Genomic DNA, 12,958 nt, shown 5'->3' with positions numbered 1-12,958 from the left:
TGGAGACATCTGACATTAGCAGATTGTTCCCATATTTGTGTCAGGAGTTTTTATGAGACTGAAGCAAGGAAACAAAACAAAACACAGAAATTTAGGCATTGTAACATTTACACAAGTGAATCAAGCTGTGAGGATATAGTTTTGGAAAACACTGGCTCTTGTCACTGCAGCATGGCCAGACTTTGATGTTGATCTGCAGAACAGTCTTCCTGACATGATATTTCTTTTACCTGTATAGTGGAAATGCTAGTAAGCCCCTTTGAAATGTTCTTCTTTTGTTGTGCTGAAATATCTGGTTATTCTTTGATGACAGGTAAAATGCTCACCTCTGTTTCTACTGCCTCTGGAAAAAATATTTGTGTTTGTGCTGGGTTAGTCTTGGCCACTCTCTCCTCCTCAGCCAGTGGAGGGGAGAGAAAAGGGGTGAAAAACCTCATGGGCGAAGATCCCTTTCCAGTTATCATCACAAGTGAAACAGACTAGACCTGGGGAAAATCAACTTATTGCAAATTAGAATAAATATTGAATTACTGATTTGGGTAGGAGGAAACACAATGCCAAACATCAAACCAGCACCTTTCCTTTCCCTTTTCCCAGGCTCAACATCACTCCATCACTCCAGAGTCCTTTACCACCCCATCAGGTGGTGCAGGAGGGTAGGGAGTAGGTGTTTACATCAGGACACAGTGGTTCCTCTCTGCTTCTCTTTCCTCCTCGCATTTGTCCTCTGCCCTCTCCAAGGGCTGCAGTTCTTCAGGAGTATCTGCTTCATCACAGAGCACCTTCTTCTCTTTTCGTCTTGGTGTTACCACTGCTGTGTCTCACTCTTTTGTACCCTCCTTTGCCCTTTTGAAAATACATTTTCACAGAGATGCCACCAGCTTGTCTTATGGGTTCAGCTGTGTCCTGTGGTGGGTCTATTGAACCATCTGCTCTTACCAGTGGCCAATCTTTCACAGCTTCTTAGCCATGCTCGAAAATTGAGAGGTAAACTTTGTGAAAGGGTTTTGACACATTTTATTTGATACTATGAAAGAGTCATGACTGTACTGAAAAGGCCATTCTCTGTTTTGAAGTCCTCTGGGATCCCAGGATACATGTAGAAACCATACATTCCTTATCATAGGAGGTTAAAATTCAGTCATTCCTCTCAATGAATGAAAGTTCCAGTCTAAAAACATAGTTGTTAATCACAATATAGCTCATCTTCACTGAGTCTTGGTGATTTAAACCATTTATTTAAATCAGTGATGAATTATAAATTCTGCAAGTAAACCTCAGAGTTTAGAAGTAATTTCTGACAGTCAGTAAGCTACATTCATGTGTCCAATTTATATATGTTTTTCATACTATTAGATCATTCTAACTGGTTGAGTAGTGTTAAAAACAGACATTAATGTAAAGCTACTTCTAACCAAACATTGCAATGGAGTCCAGTATCTAACTAAATTTTCCTTTGTCAAAAAGAATATGATTTATATCACCTAAATAGTTTTTCAGACCACACTGTTTTCATTTGTCCCTGTAGATACATGGTACTCCTTTTGTTTTATCCAAGGATAATGTCTTTCATGAGACCGAATATTTACCATTTCAAAGTCCTAGCTCCCTCGATAATGTTTGCTAGTATTATTAAAATGTACATGCAAAATTGTTGCTGTTCAGAGTACACCAGTGGGGAAAGGCCAGACTGTTGATCAGCCTGATGCAGAGACATGCTGACGGCAGAATATTTATTTACCCTTTCGAATTCCTAGGTTGCCCCAGAAAGTGTTGTTTGTTTTTAGCAGTGATTCAAGCTGACATTTGCATCACATTGTATTACATTAAGCAGCATCATGATCTAGAGGAATACTAAACTACGTAGGTAGGGTAGACAACTTAAAACAGAAGCTCCAAATGGCTAAGAAAAAGCCCTTGAGGTTTAGCACAGCTGCTGCAGGAGGGTTGAATGGATTTTGGTCTATAAAGACTGAAATACACCATTTCAGAAAGATAAGTGGTCTTATCAACTCAACCAGGGCCCAGAGCTACTTCCTGAAGTGCTCAAGTTGATTAAATCTACCTGAGAGCTTTTTGCATGCATGCAAAATGGTTATTTCCTAACCCCCCCAACAACTGCAGTTATAAAAAAAGCTCTTGATCCAGTACCATTTTTTTTTGTAGTTTGCTGTACCTTTTTCTCAGCTATAAATCAGATCAAACTCAAAAATACTATCTACTGAACTCCCAGCTGATCTCTAGCCAGGCTTCCTTATTCTGCTTTGCATTTATCTCAACAATCTAATAGAAGGTGAAAATCTTTATTTTTTCCTCCAATGCCTTTTTCCTTTCTTCCTAAGGAAGCTTGCCGTCTTCCAGCTGGCTTTATAATGAGCAGGTCTCCTTTTTTTTATCTGCCCCTTTTTTACTCTTGGAAAAATATTTAAGAAGCTTTGGCATGAGCTGTAGGGACTCAAATGCAGTGCTGTGTAGCAGCCTATGGTACTCAGTGGTAAAAACATTTTGATGCTCAGAAATACGTGTAAGTTTGGTGAGCTGTCCTAGGAAACAAAGATCCAGCTTAACTCAATAGACAAATGTTAATATTCAGCAACAGTTTAAAGATGGACTAAATCTGCCCATTTAGAGCTCTGTATTTAAGATTATGTCAGATAAGCAAGAACTAAACCTACACATATTCAGACTTGTGATAAACTGAGGAATAAATATTAGGCTTTCTACTCCTTGTAGACCTTCAGTTGACAATGCTACAGAGATGGGTGTGCTGAAGGTAGTGAGTTTTGCCTTTCTAGCTGCTACTATCAGCATTTCTGACCATCATATGACCAGTAAGTCTTCGTCAGCCTCATTCAAATGACCTGATCAGAGTAAGTCTGAGTGGTATTTCTACAGCTGAACTTAACAACACAGGATTCCAATATTAATATGAATCCCTTCTTTTCTGTTTCTCTCTTATGTCTCCTTTTTCTTCCCCAGGCACATTTATTTTCTGTCTCCATCTCCATTTGCATTCTGTGGACTATTTGTCTGGTAGACTAAGACAGAATTTCTTTAACAAAAATTATTTACTCTTTTGATTAGAAAGGTGGCAAAAAGGACAGTCTCTCACTGGCACAAGTTTGCCAGGTCTTGGCAAGGCTTATAGGGTCAGGGACCAGACATTGCAAAGGATTAAGATTCCTAAAGTAGGATTCATGCATTTAGTGCTGAAATCCAAAATTGCGACCTCAAATTGTGTCTTAATCTTGAAGCTGTCTGAAATCACCAAGACTTAATTTCTCTCAGTACAAAATCTATTTTTAAACTGATGACATATGTATGTAGCTCCACCAATTTTGTTCCCAGATATATTTTCGAAAACCAGGATGTCAGAGGACCACAGTATTTCACAGAAGAAAGATGCCTCTTTTTTTTCAACTCTGGTTCTGTTGCGCTGACCTGTTTATGAAGTGCCATCAGATAGTACTGGCCACTCCTACTTAGGAAAGGAGTGTCAGGGAAGACTTGATGATACTGGAAAGTCCTAAAACTGTATTTACTTTTCAAAAGGTTTAATTTAGATTGATTTGAGAGTCCTAGGGATTAAAGATAGCAAGAGTAAAGGAAGGACTCTGAAAAGCAGTGAAAAAAGTGTTCTCTTCAGCCCATTTAAAGTTCCTTGACCCAGCTCAGCATATTGGTCTTGAAACCTAGTCTGTTCTTGACTTTTTTGCTTTTCAGTTATCTCTGCTGCTCCCCATACTGCCCACTCGATTGTAGACTTAGGACTGCAAAGCAAATCTTCAAACTGCAGCTGCAATAACCGATCTTTCATTTTGAGTATAGTTACCTGAAACTTGTTGGAATGGTGAAGCTCAGTCAGACAGTTAAGAAGAGAGTTTCTGACTGAGATAAGAAAAGCTGTATTTAATTCCCCTCAGCTGTGAATTCCCGTTGCCTGAAACAAGTTTAGAAGGGTAAAACTACTCTTTCTCTCTGATTATGCAGAAACAGCTTTGTTGCAACTGAGCTGCAAAAACCAATTGCTTCCACAGAGACTTTTTTTATAGTTGTCTATATACCAGCATATGGATAAAGGCATAGAAAAAAGATAAGAGATGCCATTTAAATGCATATTTCTGTGTGTTTGCTTGTTTTCAGTGATTAAAAATAATGATCAGAAGGTGATAAATGCTAGAATGACAATGGTATAATACTCCCAGTGGTCTTAAAGCGGTAAATTTCCTCTTATGTCAACTAGGTACTACGAAAAAGAATGGAAAATAAGGATGTTTAACCGATGCAAATACAAAAAATGCCTTCGTAGACATTGTTAGCTCAAACTAAAACCTGACTGAAAGAGAAAAAAAGATGTTTATTTGGCAAATGACAGTAAAAAATAATTAATTAACATTAAAGAAGAAACTGTAGTTAAAACTCGGACTTTGATTTCACATATTCTGAGAAATTATTGTGAGCAGTTCATAGTAGGAATAGTCAGTGGTAAAGTGCTAATGAAAACTTGAAAAACACCCTATTAATTAGAAAATTTGAAAAAAATAGAGAAAAGTTTTAAATTTAAAACTATTAAAGTTCAGATTAAAGGAAATAGACTACTGTGCATTCAGGGTGGGGCATGGGGGGGTTGTGGGTTTTTTCCTTTTTTGTTTACTGCACCAGTGTTTCCTGCAAAGAAACTCAAGCTTTGAGCAAATTTTGTGTCACACATGAAAGCATTTTTTCACCAATAGAGTCAGTATTTCAGACCTCTGGTAAAATGATCAACACTTTGACCACAGATAGTATTAAATGCAGTATGTGGGCAGTAAATATCATCTCTTCACTGAATCTGATGATGGGGGGCAGGACTGTTCAACGCTGATTGGTAATTTGGCCAGCTGACTCTGTCCTGTAGTGAATAATATGATTTGTCATTCCTTCCTGTAACTATCAGCGCTTCTATTTGTAACGTCTTCATCAGAGAGATATAGGACTTTCTACACTATAGCTTTGAGTTCTCTTTAGTAAGTGCCTTTATATTAATACCTATTTAATACTTGTCCTCTGTAGTTTGCATACATGTAATGAAGTGGCAAGAGGGAGAAGGAAAGAAAGAATAAGAAATTCTGTAAAATTTTGTATGCTTTGTTGGTAGCTGTAGAAGAAAGAAATAAAACTGTAAGAAGAATTTGTGATTTTTACTATCTACCATAAAAATGAGTGTTCTAAATTTACTTAAAAAAGAACAGAGCCTTTACTTTTTAGAAAGGCAAATACTTTGTCTGTAAATGTTTTTGAGTTCAGTACTTTATTTTTTTCTCCATAGCATTTGCAAAGAGCAAGTGGTAGACTTAGCAATAAACTCTAATAATTCATCATAGTTGAAATTACATGATTTAACATCTTGGCACTAAGAAAAAAAAAAAAGCTTTTCAGCGCTGCTCAGAATGAGAAAAATCCATTGGGTATGTGGCAAGTATTATGCTATGGTACTCACACTGTGAAATTGAATCAGTTCTTATTCTGCTGCTGAATCTTATTCTGCTGCAGAATCTTATTCTGCTGCAGAATTCAGATGCTTAGCAAGATGATCAGCAGAAACAGAGCAGCACAGCTTTGTACCTGTCACTTTATGTGTGTTCCAGAAGTAGCAGTTACTGGGCAGCTGAGTGAGCAGTAGAGTAAAATCATTTTCTTCAGAAATACCTGTAGTTAGGATGCTTTTAAATCTCTATCCATATTACTGCAAGAACAGTGAAACTGAAAGCTCTCCTTAGGTGTTATTAATAGCATTTTAGAAAGTGGACCCTTGGGTGGAAGAAGCTCCCCAGCTGCACTGGCAAACTGTTGTGATAGGTGTAAATAAGAAAATGTTGAGAACAGAGAGATAGAGCTTACCCTGATGAGTCTTCAGGACAGGCTTGTCACCACAACAGGCATCAGCAGGCAGCAACTTGAATTCAATAGTGATCGTAGAATGTGTTGTGGTTTAGGAATGGTATTCTGCAATTTAGTACTCCTGCTAAAACCATGCACTGCTTCCTCCCTCACTACAGTTGGAGGTGCAAAAGGTAAATATCATAGGTTGGAATAAGAATAGTTTGCTGAAAACAGCAATGAGATAAGAAAACAAACAGTAACAGAAACAATATAAATGACAAAAGATATTTTATCCTCTGAGAAATTAAATTCTTCCCAACATCTAGTCTAAATCTTTTAGTTTAAATCTGTTGTCCTATCATTATCTACCCATGTAAAAGTCACTGTCCCTCTTTTTCTTAAGCCCCCTTTAAGCACTGGAAGTCTGTAGTGAGCTCTCCCTGGAACCTTCTCTTCTCCCTGCTGAACAACCTCAGGTATCTCAGCCTGACTTCATAGGAGAGGTGCTCTATCCCTTTGAATGTTCAAGATGATTTAATGTGTTAAACAAAAAAATATTAGGAACTTTCCAAAATGATTATGAACACTGCAAACTGCTATTTTACAGTGCACATGTTGATGTTTTGAGATAGTGGTAGGGAAAGTCCAAAAGCTAATATAATTAATAAAAGTAAAATTTTTAAAAATTCAAGTCACACAGTTTAACCTGCTTCCTGCACAATCAGTTCTTTTCCTTTTGTTTGCTTACTTCTGCACTGATAGCTTTTATTAACTAAATTTTAATCTTTGGCATCATTTCAGAATACTATTGCCCGTGATGTATTGCTTAAAGAAAGTGCTGTGGCTTGGGGTGGAGGGGGCAAAAGGTATATTGTTCAGGTTCTGCATAGGAAGTACAGTGACCAGGTACTGTACTTCCATTGTGTAGCCTCCCAGATGTGAAATTGGTGTTGGTTTTCTCTGTTCCTTTTCAAAATTTATATACAGACACTAGCTGAGATGAGTAGATTGCACAGGCTGGGTGGCACATCTTATCCTGCATCATGTGTGACTCCACACCTGCAAGTAAAATGACCTAGAGCACATAAATGGTCAACTCATGGATGAACGACAGCTGGCTAAAGCTGAACCCAGATGAGTTTGGATTTGTTGTGCATTCATGCCCTAGTTTATTTTCTGCTTGGATTCTTCATCAATACTAAGCCTTCCCTCAGCAAATACTAGAGTAATGCTCAGTTCTCCTTGTTCTTATCAGGAAAGCAACACTCAGCTGTTTATACATGTGATTGCTGCTGGTTGGACTGCAACAATAAGCTGTGTCTGAAGTCCAGTCTTCTTACAAAATTCTAGTACAGAGCACTGAAATGAATATTCTCAGAAACAGAAGACCTAGACTATTTTTCCACAAGACTTCCTATATTTCTCATCTATTGGCAAAACATTTTGTCAGGCACAAAGGCCAATATCAAATCTAGTCTATTTGCAATTAGACGGACTCTTCTCAGAAGTGATAGAACAGAAAGGAAATGCTAAAGGAAGGCTCTTTGTGGAGGAAATAGGCAGTTGCAGATATCATACATAACTTTAGATCCAGGTGAGTTTTGTGATCAAAACAAAGTTGAAAATAGGCAAATATCATTTGGTTTGCAGGTCTGTTAAGATTACTTAAAAATCACCGTTTTCCTGTGCATAATCTTTACAAATACATTACTTTCTGAAAAGTCACTGAAAAGAAACTTGGAATTTCATAAAATCAGAAGAAGCAATTATTTGAAGTTTAGAAAAATGATCAAGCTATGAGAAAAAAGATAGAAACTATTTTTTCAGAGGCTAGAAATAAAAATAGCAAGAAATTTTTGTCTGCAGTTAAAGATTAAAGGAAATAATGCGTTTTGTTAAGTCCTCTGGAAAGCATAAGAACATACAAAATATCTGATATCTCATTATCCTACAGAGTTGTTATTAGCTAGTCTGTACACCAGAAAGAGACACTGTGTTTTCTGTCTCTGCTGTTCTTTTCTCTCCTGTCTTGAATACTTTTGTCTTTTTTTTTTTTCTTTATCTTCAGGAAAATATGAAAATATACTCTCATAATTCTTTAAACCACTAACTACACAGAATGACAGAATTGCTGAATCATTAGGGTTGGATGGGACCTCTGGAAATCATCTGGTCCAACTACTCTGCCAAGGCAGGTTCTCCTAGAGCTGGTTACAAGGAATGGGTCCATTTGGGTTTTGAATTTGTCCAGAGAAGGAGAATCCATGACTTCACTGAGCTGCCTGTTCCAGTGCTCTACCACCCTCAATGTAAAAAAGTTCTTCCTCATGTTGAGGTGAAAATTCTTGTGTTTTAATTTACAGCCACTGCTCCTTGTCCTGTCACTGGACATCACCAAAAAGAGTCTGACACCATCCTCTCGACACCTGCCTTTGAGATATTTGTAGGTATTAATGAGATCCCCTCTCACTCTTCTCTTCTCTAGACTAAACAGGCCCTGCTCCCACAGTCTCTCTTCATAAGAGATGCTCCAGACCCCTAACCATCTTAGTGCCCTCTGCTGGACCCTCTCCCATAGCTTCTTGTCTTTCTTGAACTGTGGAGACAAGAATTGAACACAATACTCCAGATGTGGCTTCACTATGGCTGGGGGGCAGGACCACCTCCCTGGACTTGCTGGACACACTCTTCCCAATGCACATCCATGTGCACATCCCTCTGGGCTGCCAGAGCACACATCATTCAGCAGGACTCCCAGGTCCTTCTGTACAGAACTGCTCTCTAGTAGGTCAAACCCCAAACTGTATTGGTACTTGGGCTTATTCCTTCCCAGGTGCAGGACCCTTGCCTTTGATGAACTTCATTAGGTTTCTCTTGGCCCAATTCTGCAGCCTACCAAGGCCCTACTGAATGGGAGCATAGCAGTCAGGTGTATCAGCCACTCCCCCCAATTTCATATCATCAGCAAACTTGCTGAGGGTACATTCTATCCCTTCATCCCGGTTGTTGATAAACAAACTGCATAAGACTGGACCCAGTGTTGATCTCTGGGGAATGTCAAGGACTATAGGCAACCAATTGGATTGTACTCCACTGATCACAACACTCTGAGCTCTGCCATTCAGCCAGTTCTTGACCCCACTGATCACAACACTCTGAGCTCTGCCATTTGGCCAGTTCTTGACCCACCTTACTCTCCATTCATCTAGCCCACATTTTCTGAGCTTGCTTATGAGGATGTTAGGAGAGACAGTGTCAAAAGCCTTGCTGAAGTCAAGGTAGATAACATCCACACATTGGCCCATCCTGCCATGCCATCATGACCTGTCCCTTTTTCCACATCCCATGATTTTCTTTCTTTCATTTTAGATTTTCTAGAAGTTCGTTGTTCATCCATCCAAGTCTCCTGCTCCATTTGCTTGATTTCTTGCTCATCGGGATACACTGGTGTTGAGCTTGAAAAAGATTTTTCCCTGAACGAGAGTGATTATTACTTTCTTCAGTGCTGTCCACAAAAACATCCCCAAAAACAAGAGGAAAAAGTTCTGAAGAGATAGTGGTAAAAGTTATACATGATTCATCTTTTTTTTCCCCTGTTGTAAATGTAATAAAGATTTTAAATATATTTCTTGTTAATCGTGATAGTTTGCTAGAAGCCAACCAAGTTAAAGTGTCTATAATTGATAGATATGCCCAGACTTGCTTATTGTTAGACCCTGTACACACCTGTTGATTATTTGTGTGTAATTTTCATTAAAATTTTCCTAATATCTATAATTTGTAGCATTTTTTTTTCTAGAATTCCATGTTTGCCATCATAGTTGCCCTATGGTCTTTGTTAGAGCAATCATGTCATACTGAGAGGATATCAGTTGTAATTCTACTGAGTTTTAGAGATTATAACTGCTGTTTTTATTATAGAAAGTTCATATCCCAAGATTCACAAGCTCTCAGCATTTAAACCCCTCTGTTTTTAAGAGTATGGGAATGTATGCTTGTATGGTACACTCACACACATCTTCAATTTCATAATTATAAATAGTTATACAGAGATAGCTTCATAAACACCTCTGTAAATATGTACTTATATATAATTATGAAACAAAGAGAAGTGTCTTTAATAATTTATTAATAAATTACTTTATTAAACACAGATTCTATGATTCTATGTAGTTCTTCATTTGGAGCAAAAATACGTCTGTGGAGTGAGAAGTTTATTTGACTTTTAATTTCCATCTGTCAGATGACACTATAAACATATAGTCAGTTAGGCAATAATTGTAGTAGTCTTCCCTTACGACATAGTAGCAAGTCACGACTGTATGTGTAATTGTAATTATTCTGCAAAAAAGTTAACTAACCAACTCCAATTATACCTACATAACTGTGTATGTATTTCTGTTTGCGAAATTGCAAATGAATCATTGCAGTCAAGCATTTTGTGTCATCTTACATTAGTCTGTTCTGATTACCTAAAATGTTGAGACTAGAGCTTTACGACACAAATGGTCCTCTACTTTGCCTTGGCAGCCCCAATTCATTGAAACAAATGTTGTCATCATGATCTATTTAAGTCAATAAGCCTTGGTACCAATAAAACACAGTATTCATCTCTTACCCTCGGCAGGATTGCAATGTTTATTTATGAATAATTAGATTGCTCGGCAGAAGGTCATGATCATCGTCATCATCATGGCTGGGCTTTGCGAACGAAGATTTGGGAAAGGTTCTATCCACATTTGTTACAAGCACGCTGGTGGCTAAAAAGGCCAATACGAGATAGACATGTCCGATTACAAAAGGCACAGAAGAAAGACTCCTTAAGTGGTATATTCTGCAAGACACGATTCTTTCTGCGTTGTCTTTTCTCCTCGATCCTGCGTGCGTTTCCAAAGGAAGCAGCAGCGTTATAGATGGTGTGTCTCCAGGCCTCCCGATTTGAGGCCAGAGTAGACCAGTTATGTTGATCAATATGGCCAAGGCTGAGATGTTGTTTCAGGGAGTCCTTGTATCTTTTCTTTGGGGCTCCTCTCATGTGGCAGCCAGTGGCAAGTTCACCATGAAGCAGGATCTTAGGGAGGCGGTGGTCCTTCATCCTTGAGGCGTGTCCTGCCCAACGCAGCTGCATTCTCAGCAACATGGCCTCAATACTTGTGACTGCTGCTTGTTCTAGAACAGATGTATTAGTCACATAATCTGACCAGTGGATGTTTAAGATTGTATGGAGACAGCATCGATGGAAGCGTTCTAAGAGATTCAGGTGGTGGCGGTAGATGACCTATGATTCGGATCCATATAAAAGAGTAGACAGCACAATGGCTTTGTAAACACTGATCTTGGTACTTTTCTTCAAGTGTTTATTATACCATACTCTTTTATGGAGTTTTCTGAAAGCACCGTATGCCTTTGCTAACCTGTTGTCTATCTCTCCATCAATCTTACCATTCGAGGAGATGAGGCTGCCTAGGTAATTAAACTGCTGGATTGATTTGAGCTCTGATTGGCCAATGGTGATGTGGGGATGATGGAAGGCTTCCTGAGGTGCAGAATGATAGAGAACTTCTGTCTTCTTTAAGCTGACTTCCAGCCCAAAGAGCTCAGCAGCATCTGCAGAGCAGGATATTAAATGCTGCAGAGCTGCTTCTGTGTGGGCAACAAGGGCGTCGTCGTCAGCATAGAGCAGCTCTCGAACAAGATGGTTTAAGGTCTTGGTGTGGGCCTTCAGTCGCCTTAGGTTGAATGGGCTTCCATCAGTATGATATCAAATGTAGATACTGTCCTGATCATCGAGGTCTGCTGTGGCCCTTTGGAGCATCATGCTAAAAAAGACTGTGAATAGGGTTGGTGCGAGAACGCAGTCTTGTTTCACACCATTGGTGTTTAGAAAGGGCTCAGAAAGTGCATTGCCATATCTGACTTGGCTGCGTTGATCCTCATGAAGTGAGATGATAATTTTAAGGAACTTGGGGGGACATCCTAAACGTTCCAAAATCTGCCATAGACCTTTTCTGCTCACAGTATCGAAAGCCTTTCATTCAGTTACATTAAAAATTATGATAAATATAAGCACAAATATGGTTGGTCTTGTATCTATGAAAAGGTCAGAGGTGACCCTGTGCAAGTAAAACTGACTCTCTGTGTAATGCACTCCAGAAGCAGATGTCATTTGTGAAGGAAGGCTAATCCAGATTTGTGTCGTTAAGTGCTGTAAGTGATAAATTGAGACAAATTTTTATTTTTCTGTATTTTATTAAGGGTAAAGAGCCATTTTTAAAAAGTTCTTACTGTTTTAAACTCAAATATTGAACCTTTAAATACAGCTCATATAGCTAAAGGTGTAGTTCAGACTGATAAGTCCAGAACAACCTCAAGTGAAATAATTTGCCTTTGTTAAGTGAGCATATCTCGTTGATTACACACCAACAGTTATGTAATACAAGCAGGGACAATTAAACTCGGTAGATTTAAACTATTTTATTATATTGAACTATATTATGTGGTTTGTGGAAAGAACATGACACATTTAGTGTAGTAATAATAATTTTCCAACACACAAGTCATTTAAATGGAGATAGATATAATAATAATAATCAGGAAAAGTGGCTTTCTTAAAACTCATACTCCATTTCTGTTTCACTGCCTGGAGCTTATGAGGGATGATATTTCAACATCCTTTTTCATGGCCTTTTCAGGAATAAAGTGGCATCTCATTAAGATAAGTAGAATATTCTGCAATGAGTAAATTATGGTCATTTCTGGGACAACACAGGTATGGAAAAGATGTTCTAACCTTTTGTATGTTTCTTACTATTGAGAAGCTGCAAAGAAGGGAACTTGGCTCTTTTTTTACATTTCATGTCCTCTCTGACAAAAAAGCACACCTGTCTTCATCATGTGCAAATTAAAGGCAAATTTTTAATGTTTTGAATAATAGTTTACAATGACAGGAAAAAGCAAAGAATAAACATGAAGACAGCTGAAGGAATTAGACATCTGAAAACCACACAGGGACCCAGATGTTAATTGTCTTTTATCATGAGGTTTTGAATAGCATTTCTCCGAGGCTATTTCTATGACATTGTTTGGACCAAAAAGT

The sequence above is a fragment of the Chiroxiphia lanceolata genome, chromosome 4, assembly GCF_009829145.1.
Source record: "Chiroxiphia lanceolata isolate bChiLan1 chromosome 4, bChiLan1.pri, whole genome shotgun sequence".
Classification (NCBI taxonomy): Eukaryota; Metazoa; Chordata; class Aves; order Passeriformes; family Pipridae; genus Chiroxiphia; species Chiroxiphia lanceolata.
The sequence above is the reverse complement of the archived record's forward strand: the minus strand, read 5'-3'. Positions refer to the sequence as shown.